Source organism: Panthera pardus, unplaced genomic scaffold (assembly GCF_024362965.1).
Source record: "Panthera pardus isolate Hobbes unplaced genomic scaffold, ASM2436296v1 HiC_scaffold_16, whole genome shotgun sequence".
Classification (NCBI taxonomy): Eukaryota; Metazoa; Chordata; class Mammalia; order Carnivora; family Felidae; genus Panthera; species Panthera pardus.
The window spans coordinates 121901660-121921534 of record NW_026526721.1 but is presented as its reverse complement, the minus strand read 5'-3'; the positions used below and the strand labels follow the sequence as shown (position 1 = coordinate 121921534).

The window sequence follows — 19875 nt, the reverse complement described above, 5'->3', positions numbered from 1 at the left end:
GAGACAGAGCTGAACATAAATGCCCTTCGGTGCCTGGGTGTTAGACACTCATCCCCAGAAGCGGCAGCTAATGGGCAACCCTGAGGAATCATTTAACACTCAGACTAGGGGCGTCCCACTGATTTCCATTCCAGAACACCGAGGTTGAGCCACAGAGAAGGCTGTCATCCCCGCTGCCATTTGCCCAGGCCCAGTTCTTACTGTGGTACACCCCCTAGGTCAGTGTTCCCAGCAGGCGACCAGCTTTTGAGGGCAGGATTCTGTGACTTCCTACCTTTAGGTCGTGGGCAGCCTGTTCATCAAGCAGTGTTGTGGGCTGAACATTGGCAGCACCATCAGCTCAGTCACCACACGACAGACCCCGCACCTTGCAAAGCTGCCACAGGCCAGCCTGGCTGGCCATAACGTCCGGTGCAGGCTCCCATGTGGCCGACCAAAGAAGCCAGGAGCCTTCCTCATTTCGCTCTATTTCTACATGTCATCTACCAGCAGCTTATCTAGAGAGAGAGGGGCCGGACATGTAAAGCCTGCTCATTTAATAAGATTTTAGCAGTCTTAACCCCCTGCAAATCATTTGTCCCTCACTCGCTTAAAGCTTTTTATCTGTGGAGTAAAGCACAATTGGCCTCTTAAAATATTGAAAAAAACCAGACTTTATATCACAACTGGAGTCAAGTGTTAATTTGTCTTTCCACGTCTCTGTGCGTCTCGCCAGTCTGGCACCCCTCCAGCCTCTTGTCCACTCGGTCACCTCACCTTGGCGGTCCTTCTAAAGACATCACAAAGGCCGCAGCACTGCCACCTGGCCCGGGCACATTGTCGGAATGCCCATTTCCCCCTTGTGCCAGGTCTGCGGGCGCAGCTTGCATACCGCTGGCATACCGGAGAGCTAGCCACAGCCAGCATATAATGGGCACTTGACTGTTTCACAGGAATCCGTTTATTTAATTTGGGATGTACTCGTATATCACCAGTGATATGAAGGGGGAGATCTTTCAAAACACATACATGAATTTTTAAAAAATTAAACGTTGCCCATTTATTTTAACTTGTAACAGAAAAAGTGGAACTTGCACATTACAACCATGATTTCAGAGCTATGGAATGACATACAATTACCTTCCTAAGTCACTTAATTTAAGTAAAAGCGAATTGACTTAAAGAAAACTATTAAGGAAATGATAGTAGAAGTAAGTGGATTTGCACATTTATTTAACAAATCCTTCCTGTGAGTGCCTACTTGTGGCAGGCATTGTTCTGGACCCTGAGGATACACAGTGAGCAAAACAGACAAAACTCCTGACCCTCCAAAAGACCCAAAAAAGCACTCCCTAGAAATTCTCCAAATGGCCAGTAAGCACATGAAAAGGTGCTCAACTTTATTAGACATCGGGGAAATGCAAGATAGATCCACAACGAGCTCTACTAAACATCCACCGGAATGAAAAAGGAAAGAAAAACGACGATACCAAGATTTGGCAGGAATGTGGAGAGACTGGAACTCTTGTGGACTGCTGGTGGGAATGTAGACTGGTACAGCCATTTTGGGAAACTACTTGGCAATTTCTCCTAAACTGGACCCAGAAGTTGCACTCGGTGTTGTCTGCCCAACAGAAACACAGTCATCTGTTCACTAAAGGACATGTACAATATCTGGGGAATGAGTGGGTCTCAGAAAACGCTGGCTGAACGAATTTAAAACCTATTCTGGAATGTTCTATGCAGAGGCAGATAAGACATGGTTGCTGTCGTTGACTAGCCCCAGAGCAGATTCTCTTGATTGAATACACTTCTCCTGAGTGTGTGCTGTTCCGGGTTTGTGCTAGGCTCCAGGCATACAGGGTTACATCAGAGATGGCGCTTACCCCGTCAGAGGTAAGCAGTCACTCACCTCAGCAACCACATGACCTTGGCCTTTTGCACCTCACTCAAGGAAATTTGGTTGAATGAGTACCAATATGGACAACGCTGGCTTACGTCCCATAACTACTTGTGTATGTGATTATGTGAACTCCCTCCATGAGAGCAGGAACCTTGTCTGTCTGTCTTCCTGCTGTGTCCCACACAGCCACAGAGAGCAGCACCAGCCTCCAAGTAGGGGGCTCGGCCAGTCTATGCTGGAGCAAGGATGGATGGAAGAAGTTGAATGGAGGTGGGAAGAGCTCAGGACTCTGTAGGTAAACTCACTACCCCCATTTCACAGAGAAGAGATCTGAGTCTCAGAGCACTGAAGGGGCTTGTGCTAAGCCACACCACTCCTGAATGGGTCTCTCCAAAAACTTGTGCCCTTTCCACGACAGCTCACTGCCTCCTGGAGAGGCCCAGGGGCTTGTGCCCACACCTGTGACCTCTTACCCACAGCTGTGAATCATGATGCCCATCACACCAGTCCGAGGAGGGAGGCAAGTCCCTGGGCTGTCTCCACCAGGGTTCCCTGTCTGTTGTCAGCTCCCACTGCAAGCTTGGGCTTCCCGCCATGTAGAGAATATTCTGCAAAGAGTTTGACAGACCATACTTGCCTCTTCCAAGGACACTTACCAGCAGTTTCAATTATAACAATCAACCATGGACTTTTTTTTTTTCCACTTAAGACAAAGATTAATATTTCAGGAGAACACGGTTCTAATTTACAGCCGAGACCTTTGGTGTAATCAGCAAAAGGGAAAAAAAAGAAGTCTGTGAACATCATTGGCTCACTCATGTTTCCTATTGCACTCCTCGCTGGGTTTACCTCTTTGGCCTTTAATTATTCCATTCTCTCACATGGCTTTATCTCTGACACTTCGGGATGAAAATGTGATTTGCCATTCAGAGGTTTCAGCAAAAATCACACTCCAGTCAGCAAATTGAGAGTCTGATAAAGGAACAGAGGGTTGGGCCGCGGCTTTGAGAGGATGTCTTTAAAGTGTTTTTTAATTAAATCTGTGTTATTATTTAGGATGGTGGAAAATCATTTACATGCATTACAGGGTCTGTTTGGAATCTCTGTCGTGCTGTTCTGAGAACTGTAGCATTAGTCATGGAACCTAAGGGCACTGTGACAAGTTTGCTTCCTCCATCAGATATTTTGTGAGCAGCACCCGCTGTGGCTACCTGCTTTATACTAGGCATGAAGCTAGATCTGGTAGGGGTCACACAGGGGCACTTGGCAGAGCTCTTTTCCTACTGTAGCAGGGGCTAGATGACGTCACCACGTTGCAATACCACAGAAGGGGGAAGAAGAGGGTCAAAGGAATGAACATTACTGAGCCTCGATGCTAGGATCTTCTCTAGGGGCTTTGCCTGTGTTTGCTCTTCTAATCATACCATGGTCTGCAAAGAAGAATTGTGACCCCATTTCACAGACGGGAGACCTGAGGCTCAGAGCACTGAAGAGGCTTGTCCTAAGCCACACCGCTCCTGAGTGGGTCTCTCCAAAACCCTGTGCCCTTTCCACGACAGCGTGTTGCCTCCTAGAGAGGCCCAGGGGCTTGTGCCCACACCCATGAAGGGTGGCCTCACCCCAGCTGTGGATCATGATGCCCATCATGGCAGTCAGAGGAGGAGGAGACATATCCGTAAGCGCACTCTCCACCAGGGGTTGCCCACCTGTTGTCAGTCAGCCTTTCCAGACTCCTAGACTCTAGGACCCGCTATTAAAACTGTCACTTCCTGTGCTCCTCCTTCAAAATATTTGTCACAACCTAAAATATACAGTCATTTGTGTGATTATTCATTTACCATGTGTCTCCCCTACAAACTTTGAGCTTTATTTATGAGGGTAGAAACCTCTTCTGTGTGGTTACCACTGAATCTCCAGCATTAGCATAGTCACTGGCACAGAGTATTTATAGAATGAAATAGGAAAAGGGAGGGAGGGAAGGAAAAAGGAAGGGAGGAAGGGTGGTTGGGCCAGAAGGAGGAAGAAAAGAGAGATAGAGGGAGGGAGGGGGAAGGGAAGGAAGGAAGGAAGGAAGAAAAGAAGGGGAGAGAAAAGAGAAATTAGAGCCTCTTTTTTAGGAACCCCTGTGATTACCGTGGCCCTTCCCAATATTCTTTTCCCTGTATTTCATTTCTCTATTCTGTACTAGCATTTGTAGCCAGTAAAAGCAAAAAAGCCAAACAGCCTAGAGTACAGGTGTTCTCCAAACTGCCAGAAAGATCAAAAGATCAGATCTCTGGCTCTGGGAACCCCAAACCACGGAACACTTTGAGGGGTTACTTTGAGGGGTCTTCTTGGATAATTTGCTCTGCCAAGTACTTTGCACACATAGCCTGCGTGTGCTTTTTGGATTTCAAATGCTATGATCATTAATAAAATAATATATTCATATAAATATAAACAGTAGCTTTAAGTCGTTGTATTATTCTCTCAGACCACGGATGCAACTGTATGCAAACCCTGAAGTGTTTGAAATCAAAGAGAGACCCTCACTGGTGAAAAAAAAATAGGAGCTACACCTAAAAATACTCTACACATACCTGTGAATTAAGACAGATCATCTGAGAACCATGCTGTACCTGGACTTCCTTCCAGGGACTGTCTCAGAACAGTGTCATCCATAGTAATTTCTACGGGACACTCACTATGTGCTGAGTGTCGTATTGAGCCCTCTTCATGCATTATTTTATTTATCCTTATCATGACTCATTTAACAGATGAAGGACACAGAGACGTAGGGAGTTTAATTTGCCTGAGGTCACACATGTAGTCAGTGGCAGAACCGGGAGTCATACGGCAAGCCACACCAGTTCAAAACCCTTGATATTAACCATTCAAATACAATCTCTCTGGCTCCAGGCTCTTGCTGGAGTATACCTTGATGATTCATTTTTCAGGCCACATCGAAGGGTGTTATAAGAGCCAGCCCCCAAAACTCATTGTTAGACTAATAAAAGGTGAGGTTGAGGTCTCTGCATCACACAATGCCTCCTTTTGAGAACCCACAAAGGAGATTTCAGTCTGGACTCAGCATAAGAAAGAGCTCTGCTTCTCTTTAACCAAAAGGATCCTTTCCTTTTGTGGGCATGGTAAGACAATATAACACATCAGGTTACCTCTTTGCACTGGCTTCTACACAGCTTGGAACCACTGGCTGTCCCTCTGCTGAAGAACAGACCCTTCCCACATACATTTAGGGGGCAGGCCACACACATTCCCTCCCACACTTCATCTTAACTTCCTGTCTTCGCCTGAGTCCCTAGAAAGCAAAGCCTGAGGCAAAAGTATATGGGTCTCTCCTTTATAATGAGGAGCGCGATCCCTGGGAATGTATGTATGGGAAAGGGGAGTGAGGTAGGGATTGAGGGACGTAAATAAAAAGGGTGTGGTATCAAGCTGTGCACTGCTTGTGATCAAGTTCAGCTGATTGTTCTTTCGAAGCAAATATTAGCTAGTAGTAACTAGCTGTTAAGTCTTATGGGAGGAGAGAAAAGGAGAAGAATTTGTCCACTGGCACCTGTCTCCCAATAGCTCAATATTTGCCCAAGGAATGTCCATGTCCCCGTAGGTTTAAATGGCATTTGTCCTGCTGTGCCTTATGCCTCAGAGACAACTGGGAGCCCCACAGCAGGGTAAGGGGCCATCGGGTTGGGCCTTTGGATGGACCATGCAGAGTTATTTGCCACAATGTCAGCTGTAGCCAACCCGTGGCCACGCCCTCTGCCCCACTCCTCCCACAGAGAGATGGTGCCCAGATGTGAGGTGGCCCAGAGAGGTGTCTAAGAGACTCTCCTACCCACATTTTCCCTTCCATGGCTTCTTATTTCCTGACTTAAAAAAAAAAATTATCGGGGCACCTGGGTGGCTCAGTCGGTTAAGCATCCGACTTCGGCTCAGGTCACGATCTCGCGGTATGTGGGTTCGAGCCCCGTGTCGGGCTCTGTGCTGACTGCTCAGAGCCTGGAGCCTGTTTCAGATTCTGTGTCTCCCTCTCTCTCTGACCCTCCCCCGTTCATGCTCTGTCTCTCTCTGTCTCAAAAATAAATAAACGTTAAAAAAAAAAAATTATCTACTGACTTTATCCTCACAGGCCATGTTCGATATGTTTTGGATGGGCCAGGGCATATATAAAATTCAACAATTATTTTCTGTGTGCTAATCCAGTCTCTCAGTAAGAGTCGTATCTTCAAAGCACCTCATGTCTTTTATTCCCTGAAGTGCCCCTGAGAGTGACTGGAGTGGGTGCTTGAGGGTGAACCCATAGCTGTTGTCACCACCTCTCTTTACGCAACAAGGTGGCCTTGAGCTGTCACGTCTCGTACCAAGTATAAGGCTTTTGTTTCCTGAAGCGATTCCTCTAAGCCTGGGTTACATTTGTCATTGGAAACCCCAAGGATCCGCAAGGACAGCATGTCCCTGGAATCCCCAACACTGAGCACTGTGTCTGGCATTGTGGGCACTGATGAATGTTTTTCCTGTAAACCAAACAGCAAACAATTACTATATTATAATTATACTATATGTATTATATATTATATTATATCATATCATATCATATCATATCATATCATATTATATTATATTAATAACTATCTATTGAGCACTTCCTGTATACCCAACACTGCATTAGCTGGTCTACCTTATTTCATCTTCACATAACTCAGCTCTTAGCAGCTATGGCTCAGTCATATAATCTGATGAGGAAACCAGATTTTCTATCATGATGGATTTTGCCAGAAGAAAAAATTCAAATAGCTTTCTGACTCTGAAAACGTCAACCCATATTGAGCCCTTAGAGAATCTGCTGTCTCCAGATCCCTCTCACTCTTGGTCTCAAGCTTTACCTCTTCACTGCATGACTCACGTGGCCCATCTACTGACTGCGACAGAAACAATCTGCATTTCTGGAACCTGGCAGCAAGGTGGCCTTTAATTACCTAATGTCTTTGAGGTCCTTAAAGTGTAATTAGTTTGATTGGACCTTGTAATTAAACGGCTAGCCAACCACATGGGAGGACACCTTCGGCTTGGGCGTTCTTTTCTTTCTTTTTCTGGGCTGTGGGCCTAAGAACTGCAACCCAAGAAACAAAGAGCCACCTGAGTGCTGAGCCACTCCTACGACCCAGGATGCAGGGATACCATTTAGAGGGAGAGAGGCTGATCTTTGTGCAGGGTAGCTCTGCTCACTGGCGGAATTGTCCCTGGTGTCACGGGCACTCTAATCCCACCATCTCTGAATATTTGTCACCGAGCATCTCTGATGGCATGCCTAGGCGCCTGAAGTTCCCCCCTCACTCTGCATGGGGTGCAGACATCTAAGACCCCTGTAAAAACAAAGGTTCCCATTGATGGGAGAGCAAGGTGTGAAAATCAGGGCATTTCATGGGGAGTCAGAGAGCCTCCGGTTTAGGGGCCCCCAGGGAGGGGTTCAGGAATTCAGTGTCAGCTTCTGATCCCCAGGGATTCCAGACATAACCATCCCCTCATTCACCCACTCATTCAAAAGGCATTTCTCCTAATTGAAGATTAGAGGCTGGTCTCCAAACCAGCCTCGATGGTAATTGTTTAAAGACCCAGGAAATATCTGGGAATTGAGAAAAACAACCAAGCAACATATATACATATATATGTGTCCACAGAAGAAAGACAGACTTGAAAATGAAGAAAACACTCAGAATGTGTGAAGGAGAGAAAAACTTTCGAACAGATGTAGGCAGTCCCACCATGGAACCAGAGTAAACCATTCAAGCAGGATTCTCAGTCGTGAATCTGAAACGTGGATTGTGCTGGGATGCCTGGGTGGCTCAGTCAGTTGGGCTGCTGACTTCAGCTCGGGTCATGATTTCACAATCCATGAGTTCAAACCCCGCGTCGGGCTCTGTGCTGACAGCTCAGAGCCTGGAGCCTGCTTCGGATTCTGTGTCCCCCCTCTCTCTCTGCCCCTCTCCCACTCGTGCTCTGTCTCATTCTGTCTCTCAAAAATATATGTTTAAAAAAAAAAGCTATAAAACATGGATTGTGCTTAACACAATACTCTTAAAGTATGACACTGGGGTAAATGTTCCTGAATCAGCTTGTGGCATCTTCTCCTCTTTGCCCACATTTGATCAGTGTTGTTGATGCAGGCAGGCCAGGTCCAAGGGCCCGGGAGGTGGCGGGGAGGACCCACAGGACTAGCCAAGAGGGTCCTTGGCTTTGTGCAGGATAGAAGTCAAACATGAGCCAGCAGGAAGTGAGAACAGAGTTTTTGAAGGTATAGAGAGAGTATAGGTGCAGACAGAGCGTCTGAAAGACTCAGAAAGGAAAAGAGAGTCTCGTCTTTGCTCAGGGTGTGGGGTTTTCACTGACAATTGTGGTCTGGTGTATGCATCCTCTCAGGCATCCAGGAACCAGTCAGAACAAGGACAACCCTCCGGGTGTCCTCCATAAGTCACTTATTGCTTAGAGCCAGGGGTCTTGGCATCACAGTGTCTAGGTCTGGTGATCTGAAATGCGCATGGATGGCTTCCTCTGCTCATCCTCGCCTGGCCCTTCCTTAGATGTTACCTGTTTTGCTGGAAGACTCCAAAGAAATCATGAACTGCTTGTCCCTTACAACGAAGACATACACTATTTCTGAGACATGTGTAAAGTGGGGATGTGGGTCCTAGCAAGAACACAAGCAGGAAAAGGAGCGAAAGAGCAGATTTTTATGGAGTCATTCGGTTTCCCTATCTCCTTGTGTCATTACTGCTGGCTTGGCTTTCACATTTATTTGGTTAGTTGGAGGGAATGCCAAGGAAGCGATGGCATCTAGAATTCAGGAGAACCGGGCTGCGTCCCCTACTCCAGAAGCTGCCTCCGATGAAGTCACACTTCTGCAGGCCTTACTTTTATCTCTGTAGAATGCATACAATACTCACCCATTTGTCCTCCCAGGGACTCTGTGGAATACTTTGAAAATAATAAGTATTATTTCATTAATGGAAAATGATCAGTGCTGTTGCCATTAATGATGGTTATTAAGTATCTATTATCAATACAAATTCTAAATCCGATGAGGAATGAAGGAGGAATAAAATAAACAAACAAATAAATAAATAAGATCTAAATGGATGAGTTCCAAGGCAGTAAGGAGAGTGATTAAGTACCAATCTCACTCCTCTCACTTCTAAGTGAGTGTTGGGGGGGGGGGATGGGGAGGGCCCCCTGATCCTGTTTGGAGGGAGCCTGGTTGTGGAGAGCACTTGCCCTTCACTTACCTCCTCTGGTGCACAAGGCGCCTCCTGCCCAAGTCAACCCATCCCCTCCCCCACCTTGCTTTTGTTTTCTCTCTCCCTCTCTCTCCCTCTCTCTCTCTCTCTCTCTCCCTCCCCACCCGCCTCCCACCTTCACACTAGCTAGCTTGCCTGAGTTCCCACTCCTTCCTCCTAAGGCTGAGATGTTTGCAAGAGTGGTCCCGATAGCTCTAATGCCCTTTGCAGGCCATCGGCTCCCATGGCCACCACACAAGGACAAACACCTGTGTCAGTCCTTCAGCAAACCAGTGGGAGCAGCCCCCTCTGTCTGGTCTGAGAGCTAGGGGCAGAGAGGAGGGAGCAGCTAGATGCTTAGGGATTAAATGAAATGCTTCCAGAGGCCTCATCTGCCTCTCCCAAGGCCTTCCAGCCTATTTTCACTTGACCTGCAGGAATCCTTCCCAGACACGCTATTCAAGCTCTCATCCAATATGTGCTTATTTTTTTCTTTCTTGGGTGATCATACCACATAACGGTTTAGAGCTCCTCAAACCTTAATGCACACTGAACACCTAGAGATCTCATTAGACTGCAAATGCCAATTCGGAAGGTCAGAGTGACGTCTGCAACTAGTTTCTAACCGGCTCCCAGGTGATGGCTGTGCTGCTAGGACACACTGCTGCTGACTGATGGCTCACAGTGATCAGCGAGGCTTTGCAGTGAGGCTCTAGACACAAACTCGCTGTGTGACCTTGGGCAAGTTACTTAACCTCTCTGAGCCTCTGCAAGGTGAAGAAAAGAATAGTGTTACTTCCAAGAGTTGCCCCAGCAAATACATAAGAATACATAAGACGATGCGTGGAAAGTTCTCAGCCCAGGGAGCAGCGCAAAGCAGAGGAGAAAGTGCTGTACACACAGAGGTGGTAATGATCGCAAGATGCTAAGATGGGAGACTTCTCCTAAGTGGGCCTTTCCCTAGGGAGACATTTCAAAGAATTCAAAGAGCACAGGGGCACCTGCGTGGCTCCGCTGGTTAAGCGGCCAATTTTGGCTCAGGTCACGATCTCACACTTTGTGGGTTCAAGCCCTGTGACAGGCTCTGTGCTGGCAGCTCCGAGCCTGGAGCCTGCTTCGGATTCTGTGTGTGTGTGTGTGTGTGTGTGTGTGCGCGCGCCCCTCCTGTTCACGCTCTGCCTCTCTCTCAAAAATAAACATTAAAAAATTAAAAAAAAAAAAGAATTCAAAGAGCACATCTTTCAGGCTTAGGAATTGCCTGGGGCCCAAGGCAACCGCACATGACTAATTGGAAAGACTTGTCGCAAATGAAACACCTTGGACAGGCTGAGCAGCAGCAGGTGCAGAGGCCTATGTTTGCATAACGGGTGGACAGAGGCCAGCTGCCGAGCTCCCCATGCCGCAGCACGCAGTTCCATGCAGAGGTCTGCGTCATTTCAGGAAAGGAGCCTTATTAAGCAGCAGTTAGTTCCTGGGGAACTCTAGCTTTGGGGAGATGCATTAGGTAGCCAGTTTTGCTCTGCGTGGCCAGACCAGCCCTTCTCAGTATCTAAGTAGGTGTGACTTTTGCTTATTTGTTCATCTACAAGTGGGCATGGGATATGATAATGAGAAACACCCTTCAAAATACGGAGGGGACTCAGGGCCACCTGGGTGGCTCAGTTGGTTAAATGTCTGACTCTTGATCTCAGCTCAGGTCGTGATCTCATGGTTCATGGGATTGAGTCCCGCGTAGGGCTCTGCACTGACAGTGCGGAGCCTCCTTGGGATTCTCTCTCTCTCTCTCTCTCTCCCTCTCTCCCTTCCCCTCTCCCACTCATTCTCATTCTCTCTCTCAAAATAAATAAATCAACTTAAAAAAAATACTGAGGAGATTGAGAGGTCAGCGTACTCTGTGCCTGATTTGGGGGGCGGGCGGCATCGGAGAAGCTGGAGAGGGCACGAAACAGAGGCATGTGTAAGTATGGCACATAGAACCAAAAGATGACGGTGAAGACATCTTGTGTTTGGAGAAGCAAGGAGCGTGGACTCCGATGCGTGCATCTGTTTTCTATTGTCACCGCACAAGTTACTGCACACTTAGTAGATTCAAACAACACAAATTTATTATCTTACGGTTTGGAGATCAGAAGTCTGAAATGGGTCTCACGGGACTAAAACCAAGGTGTAGGAGGGCAGTGTTCCTTCGGAAGGCTCTGGGGAGAATCGGTTTCCTTGTCCTTTCCCGCTCCAGAGGCCACCCACCGTCCTGGGCTCCATCCTTAAAGTCAGTACTCACACCCCCCAGCCTCTGCCTCTACCACCTCCAGACTTCTCTGACCCACCTTCCTCCCTCCCTCACTTGTAAACACACTTGTGATTACACTGAGCCCATCTGGATACTCCAGGAAAACTCCCCATCTCAAAATCCTTTACTTCATCACTTCTGGGAAGTCCCTCTGCCATGTGAGGTAACACATGTCATGCAGGTTGCAGGGGTTGGGATGTAGACATCCTTGGGGTGATTATTCTCCCCACATGGTGAGAGCGACTTCAGGGTGGCTGTCTCCCAGGATTTCGTGGGAAATGCAACTCATCAAGGAAGGTTCCTACTAAAGAAAACAAAACGTTTATCCAAGAGTTTGGGAGAGAGGAGAAAAGAATTGTCTGAGACTCAGCTCTCTTAGCAGGTCGGTAGGGAGAGCTTCCGCTCACACAGGGACTGAGGACCCATGGTGTGCATGGCATCATGGTAGGTCTCCTTCATCCAGGCCCCGGGAAGAGCCACAGGAGAGGCAGGGCAGCTATGAGGGCCTGGAGAACATGCGGTCCTCGACCTTCCCTCCTTCTACACAACGCACCTGCCTTACCAGATAAATCCAAACACTGCCTTAGAACCTCAGTGTGCGCAAAGAAAACCCCATGTGCGTCTCCTTTACTCTCTCCCTACGCCATGCTCGCAATTCTTCTGATACCAGATGTGCAGGATTTTTCCCACATCAAGCAATGCTTTGAGACACCAGCTGGGTGTCCCACGGTCCAGTTCAATGCTGGCACTGAACTGGAGGTCACGCAGACCCTGCGGCTTAAAAGCTTGGTCCCACATCACCCCTACTTCAGATGCCAGTAAGCAAGTAGGAGGTGCCCAGGTTACCCACAACTTCTGTCCAACTTGGCTACAAATCGGAGGTTCCAAAGACACCCCCCTCCTTGGATTCAGTCATTTGCTAGCACAGCTCCCAGAACTCGGGCAAACGCTTAACTTACATTTATCAGCTTATTAAATAATAAAGCGTATGAGAAAGTGTACAGATGATCAACCGGATAAAGAACAGTGAGGTCTGAATGGATCCCAAGTGTAGGGGCTTCTTCTGTTCCTGTGGAGTTGGGCTGCACCAGCCTCCTGTATTTGGATGTGTTCACCAACCTAGAAGCTCCCTGAAGCCCATACTGTTGGGACTTTTATGGCGATTTCATCATATAGGTATGGTGGGTTACTATTTCCAGCCCCTCTTCCTTGTCCAGAGGATGGCAGGGGGGCACAGGGGAGGCTGAAAGTTCCAAGCTTCCAATCATGACTTGGCCTTTCTGATGACTGACCCCCATCCAGGAGCCCACCCAGAGTCGACTCACTGGGACAAAAGATGCTTCTATTGCCCAGGAAATTCCAAAGGATTTAGGGGCTTACTGTCAGATGCTCCTATCATGCAGAGAATTGCAAAGGTCTTAAGAGTACTGTGTCAGGAACTGTTGCTGAGACTAAATGTTACAACAAAAGAGTCTCCCAATACCCCAATTTACAATGGTTTTTAGGTCAGGAATCGAAGGTAAAGATAGATATAGAGATTTCTTAGTACTCACACTCAGGCGTTCGAATAACTGCTTTGGAAGTGGGTCTCAAGTCTGAGCATCTCCCCACTTCTGCCAGATCACTGGAGAAGGAGCCTTAGAGGCCCAGCCTGGCAGAAACAAGTCTCCAAGTTTCCTGCATGGGACCTCTGCTTCTTCCACGTGGAGCAGATGTCTGGTGCACAACAGACTCTGTGCATGCTGATTGAATTAATAAATGAATGAGTAAGTGAATGAATGAATGAATGAATGAATATGGTCTACAGAACGTTTAATGGGAGGCTTTTATTATTGTATTACTTAACCAGGGATTCTCCTTTTAAAAGTAGCACTTCCTGGGGCACTTGTGTGGCTCAGTCAGTTGAGCATCCGACTCTTGATTACGGCTCAGGTCATTATCCCAGAGTCATGGGATCAAGCCCCACATCTCTCGCTCAATGAAATGAAATGAAATGAAATGAAATAGCACTTCCTGAACACATATAACAGCTTACTCTTATTATCCTACGGGATTCAAAGAGTGTTCTTTCCTCACACCAGAGAATGGTGGTAATTCTAGGTTGCCCCTTTGCAGTTTCTGACATGGTGAGTGATAGGATGGAATACTGCACACATCCTTTGAGCACCTTCTATGCCCCTACCCCCGCACGGTGAGAACATGGGGGGACCAAGAGAAGGCTGTTACGGACTGAATTGCATCCCTCCAAAAAATATGTTAAAGCCCTAATGTCCAATAATAGACTGTGACGTTATTTGCAAATAGGTCTGTTGCAAATTAAATTACTTAAGATGAGGTCATACTGGGGTAGGGGGGGCCCTTACTGCAATATGACTGGTGTCCTTATAAGAAGATGGCCATGTGAAGACACAAACACACAGGGAGAATACCATGTGAAGATAGGAGGGAAGACTGCACCCACAAGCCAAGAATGCCTGTGGCCACCAGAAGCCAGGAAATAGGCCCAGAACAGATTTTCCCTCAGAACCCACAGAAGGGCCAACCCGCCAACACCTTGCTCTCAGACCTCTGGCCTGCCGAACTGTGAGACCGACAAGTTCCTGCTGTCTGAAGCCAAGGGGGTTGTGCTTTATTGCAGTAACCCGAGCAAACTAATACGAAGGCCAACACAGAGTCGTGGATGTAGGCCTTCCCAGTCTTCTTCAAAGATGTGGCAAAACCTGGTCCCTGAACGCTGCGGCTCTGACAGAAGCCAGGATGAATGAGACATACTTGCCTCAGTTAACGGAGAGGGCCGTATATATTTTCTGACATCTGCCATCAGGCTGAAGCTTGGAACCAACACATGCGTGGCACCTAACCAGCTCTCAGAAGTCCACACTGAGTCTGGGCGTGGAGCTGGTCAGACTACCCCACCGTCTCTCCAAAGCAAGGCAAGGTCGGCGCTGGGCAGATTTTTGTGTTTCTTTGGGTTGCTTTATTTTAGGGGGGAGGGGGGAGGGTGGCTCTTGCTGGATTTTAAACTGTTCCCAAAGCTTTATTACGAGACCAAAAGCCAGGGGTGAAAATTCCACTTGGCAAATATCCTTGACAGACTGGCCTTAAGATGTTGGATGTCGTGATGAATTTCGGCCTGTGACTGTTCCCGAAAGGGTTCTACAAGTTCTCCCAGACTTCACGGACTGACTTATATTTCCAAGAATGTACCCGGTTTCTTCGCCGGGAATTCCAAGCAGAGATAACCTATTCACGTGCCTTCCCTGGAGGCCCCCGTGAACTGCAAAGAGGCCTTTCTACAGAAACTGCTCTGCGAGGGGAACAGGTGATCCACACGTGGCTGGGACAGATCTCTTCCGGAGCAGTGATGTCATACAGTGACCTGAGCCCGCTAACATTAGCCTTCAATCACACCCAGGCACTCCAAATGCTACCAAAGCAAGATCAGCATGAGAAGCCCATGTGTGTGTGTGGTGGTTGGGGGCGGGGGGTGGTCAGCGCTGGAAGTTCAGCCTCTCCTTGTGGGATGCACACTCGTCTCGGTTACCAGAGAGCTAACAGACAGTCGAGGTAGGCACGTGGCCGAAGGCGAGGAGGGACAGAGGCGCCACGGCTGGTGGCTGGAGCCAGTACCGGAGGAGGGCCCAGGGAGATCCGAGACGGGCTTGCTGGCTGCCACGTGCTGTGTCTTTGGAGATGGAAGCGCTTAACCAGTTCCATTCAGGATCGGCTCAGTTTTCCAAAGGGGTAGAATTTATTATTTGAATTATTCAGGGGAGGTTTATTCGCCAGCACCGAGATATGAGATCTGTCAACTAAATTATAATTATGTTTCTCTAAAGATATCCACTGGGAGAGTCCTCTTTTTTTTTTTTTTTTTTATTTAAACTTGCAAGGAGGAGTCAGACTGTGTATTTATGAACAGCCAGGCTCAATATTCTGAGTGGCGGAATGAAAAATTAATTTTCTGCAAATACATTAGTGAATAGTTAACTGCATCTCAGTAACCTATTTGTTTAATATACCGGGGTTCTCTTCAAAGAGCTTATGATTTATTCTCATCTTTGCCAGGAGATAACTTTCAAAAGCATAGGCCTGAGGATGAGAAACAGGAGTTCTGGGCTCCAGCCCCACTGCCAACAAGCTGGGGCTCCTTAAGCGAGCCCCCACTGCACTCTGGGCCCTGTAGGCACCAGGGGACCCTGTCCTTCTGCAGCTGCCCACAAATGTCACCCTCCCTGAGTGTGAAAAGGGTGATGTGTGACTGCTCACTGCTGCTTATCTAATAAGGAATAAGAAGAGAAATTCAGCACAGAAAGGAACATTTTTGTACCAAAGTGTCCCCCCACCTTGTCTTCCTTCTGCCAACTCTTGCCTCTCCTGCCAAGGTCCTAGGAAATTGAGAGAGCCCTTCTGGGAGAAGCCCCCTCGCCTTCCGTCCATTCCCCTTTCCCTCTGCCTACAGGCAGAAGGCCCAGGGCTCCCAGGATGGGGCCTATTCTCATGAATCTTCACCACCCCACCGTTCTTTCTTCACATGGTCCTCCTAATGGTGCCTTCTGGGCCTCTAGGTCCGTAAGTGCACCTCTCACCTTCTCTTCGGAAAGGTCATTTGGCACTGGGTACCCAGGATTTGATCCCCATCATGGCTGAAATGCTGTGTGCCCCGTAACAGAGGAGGAAGCCAAATGAGAGCAGACGGGGGCTTTGCAGAGCATGACTGCTGTTCTCCCATGCATCCATGCTTTCACATGTGCAGTCTGCATTTATCGAGAACCTACCACATACCTGGAGTCCAGGCAAGGCCCTGCCCCATGGATCTCAGAGCCAAAGGCTGGCCAGACCAGCAGCATAGCCACTAGCCATGCGTGATTGTTGAGCAGTTGAAATCCGGCCAGTTTGAAGCAAGGTGTGCTGACGATGTAACGAACACAGTGCCCTGCAAAGACTTAGTAAGAAAACCAGAATGTAAAATATGTTATATTTTAAGATTGATTACACGTTGCATGATGAATGGATATATTGAATTAGAGTATATTATTGTTTTAAGGTTATTATTTTGAGAGAGAGAGAGAGGGAGAATGAGTGGGCAAGGGGCAGAGAGGGAGAGAGATTCTCAGGCAGACTCGCCCTGAGCCCAGACATGGGGCTACACCCCACGATTGTGACACCATGTCCTGAGCCAAAATCAGGAGTCAGACGCTTAACCGGCTGAGCCACCCAGGTGCCCCTGGATTAGAGTGTATTATTAAAGCTAGTATCACCTGTTCCTTTTTAGTTTTTTAATGTGGCTACTTACAAAATGTAAAATTAAGTATGTGCCATGAATGTTGTGAGGGACTTGGGTAAACCCCAGGAGGTAGTTACTATTGTTATTTCCATTGCCTAGATGAAGGAACCGAGGCACAAAGAGGGAATGTGACTGGCCTGGGATCACACAGCCAGGAAGGGGTCAAATTAGAGCGTGAACCCTGGAGGCCTGGCTCCAGAGCCCCAGCGTTGATCTGTCCTAGGTCCCTCTCCAGGCTCAGACACCAGCCCTGCCAAGTCCTCAGCACCACGTCACAAGCTCTCCCGTCCCCTCGGTGCTCCTACCACAGGGCCATTGTCCCTGCCCTTCCCTCCTCCTGGAACCTTCTTACCCCCACCGGCCCATTCACCTGCCTCCTTTTCCTTCACCCTGACTTCTTCACTGCCACAACTAGCTCCGATCTCCCAACTTTGAGCTCATATGGCACCTTGTACCGCCCCTGCATAGTATTTCTTTCAGTTAGAACATTACATTTATTTATGCGAGTATTTTCTGTCTACTCCCTTAGGGAAGGAACTGCGTCTGTTTTTGCTCACTTTATACACTCAACACCTAGAACAATTCCTGATCTATATAGTTGCTACCAATAAATATCCACGGAATAAACAAACCTTCCTGCAACACAGGTGTTCTACCCATTTTACAGATGAAGAAACTGACCACCAAGTTTAAGAAAGTTTGAGAAAATTGCCCCAGGTCCCAGCCCAGGTAAGAGGGTGCAGCTGAAATTTCCTCTGACCTGACTCTTCAAAGCCACTGCCTCTTGGTGGGAACGCACAGAGATGCAGGTACCCCCAGGATGGGCCTTGAAGCCAGAGGCCGTGAGGAGGCCTTCGCGACATGCCTGGGACCTTCCCTCGTCAGGGTCTTCTCCGGACTCCCCTGTATCTGATGACCTTCACCCTCCTTCCTTTGCCTCGTTTTCTATCCAGAACTTTCCATGTTTGCTGGACCTTCTCAACCCTGTCTCTTGGACTGCCATCCTGGTGAGCTTGTCAGAATTCTAAGTATTTGACACAGACACAGCTTTACCCCCAGAACCGTGCTCCAGCTCTCTGAGCTGGGCCCCCACGTCCCCCTTTTCTAAAAGATCCGTTTCCAGTGTCGCTGGCTTTGGCTGGTTTTACTGTAATCATTCATTCGTTCAGTCAGTCGGTCCGTCTACAAGCGCTCACTGTTAAGTGGCCATCGCGCCTCTTAGGCTGTACCGACCGCGACAGGCTCACAGTCTGGGAGCAGCACCCACCTCGGCCCCAAGCCAAAGCATCTCGCTTTCCACACCTTTCCTGTGTCAGGGCGAGCAATCGGCTTGGTCTTTGTGCAGCTGACTGTGATCAGGGAAAGCACACCTGGGGAGAAATCGTCCCTTTCCTAATTGTCAAATTTAAGACATGTGCTTTCTGGCCTGCCTCCGCAGCTCCAGTGCATGCCCTGGGGCCCTGACAGGTGTCAGCTGTTCAGTAAATTCATGAGGAAAATATCCCCCGAGGAATTCGATGGCATGTCCTGGAAGCAACAACTGAGGCGGGAGAAAGCTTGGCAAGCTTAAGAGAGGCCTTTTGCTTTGGGGGCAAGGGAATCCTACTGCTCAAAAGGAAGAGCTACAGCCAACGTGTGTGAGCAGAGGCAGGGAAGTCAGTCGGGGACCGGAGGGGCGGGACGGTGGGGGAGGGGAGAGACTAGGGCAAACGCTGGAAAGTGGGAAGGGACTGGTAGAAATCTCCCTGTTTTGTTCACTGTCACATCCCCAGTGCCCGGAAGTTGCCTGGGACACATTGGGTACTCTGTTAATATGTGTTCGGCGAACTTAATGAATTTCACAGCAAGCGTCTTCTGAGATTTTTTTGTTTGTTTCAGGTGATATTCATAGGTGCCTAACAGGCAAACAGGATAAACGCGGTGAACAAATTTGCTAAACTGACTAGTCTATCGACCACATTAGCGTATTAAATTCTCTGAGGCAAAGGGTCTCAAACTTGACTTGTCTGAACATCCGGAGGGCCTGTTACACAGACTGCTGGGCCCCACCTGCAGGGTTTCTGTTCATTGGATCCGGGGTAGAGCCGGAGAATCTGCATTTCTAACAAGTTCCTTGGTGACTTAGCTCAGGCTGCCAGAACAAAATACCACAGATTGGGTGGTTTTAACAATAGACATGTATTCCTCACAGTTCTGGAGGCTGGGAAGTCCAAGTTCAAGGTGCCAGCAGATTCAGTTCTTGGTGGAAACCCACTTCATGGCTTGCAGAAGGTCACCTTCTTCCTGTGTCCTCACAAGCAGAGAAAAAGAGGGGCTCCGGTTTTCTTATAAGGACAAAAGCACCACCAGGGGAGCCCCACCTTTATGATGTCACCTAAACCTAATTATTTCACAAAGACCTCGCCTCCAGATAGCATCACACTGGGCATTAGGGCTTCACCATATGAATTTGGAGAGGATACAAACATCCAGTCCATAACACTAGCTGGTGCCGATGCTGCTGGTCCAGGGACCACACTTTGAGAACCACTGGTCCGTGGAGTCTTGCTAGAAGAAACCTGATTAACTGTGTAACATGAAGCTTTTCTAATTTTGACCCTGACCCCATTGTTCATGATATATCTTGCAGGACCGTGTTTTACAAAATACCCACTTGGGAAAGAAGCCTGAAAGGGTCACACTTTCCTGAGTGATGGCCAAAGAGGGGCCTCATCTCCGCTGGTTGGCCCCATTCTTCTTGCTTACTCGTGTGGGAGACCCAGCACCCAGAATGTACAATGCCCACTTCATGTGCAGGTTTGCTGCCCCCACACATCTGGCTCCCCCATGAAGCTGCCAACCCTACCTCCATGGGCCTTTGTAGAGTTTGCAGATCAGACCCAGGCTGGGGAGAGAAGCTTTGGTTTGGACGAGAGACTAACTGAAGTACCATTTTAACACGTAAAAATGAGGCCATCCATCAGTAAGATCTGGAAGTTAAGGGATCTTCCCAGGGTTGTCCTCCAGGGATGGGGAAGGGAGATCTGACTGGCATTGCTGAAAGGCTGTGGTGGGGAAGAATGAACCGCTGATCCAAGAAGCTGATTATGTTGCGGAATTCTCTACCTCAATATGGGGGGTTCGTTGTTTCGCCGCTTCGAAGGATGAA

The 19875-nt window shown here is 48.2% G+C and overlaps 1 protein-coding gene and 1 long non-coding RNA gene across 3 annotated transcripts in view; one reads left to right on the top strand and one right to left on the bottom strand.

The window, feature by feature from the left end:
- The window catches only part of CLSTN2 (calsyntenin 2), a 603527-nt gene that overhangs the window by 534276 nt on the left and 49376 nt on the right, over positions 1–19875 (top strand). The window lies entirely within an intron of this gene.
- Positions 11237–16517, bottom strand: LOC109260032 (uncharacterized). The gene is made up of 2 exons (XR_002076825.2): positions 16226–16517; positions 11237–11744 (listed from the first exon to the last, which is right to left on the bottom strand). It is a non-coding gene; the product is annotated as an uncharacterized LOC109260032 (long non-coding RNA).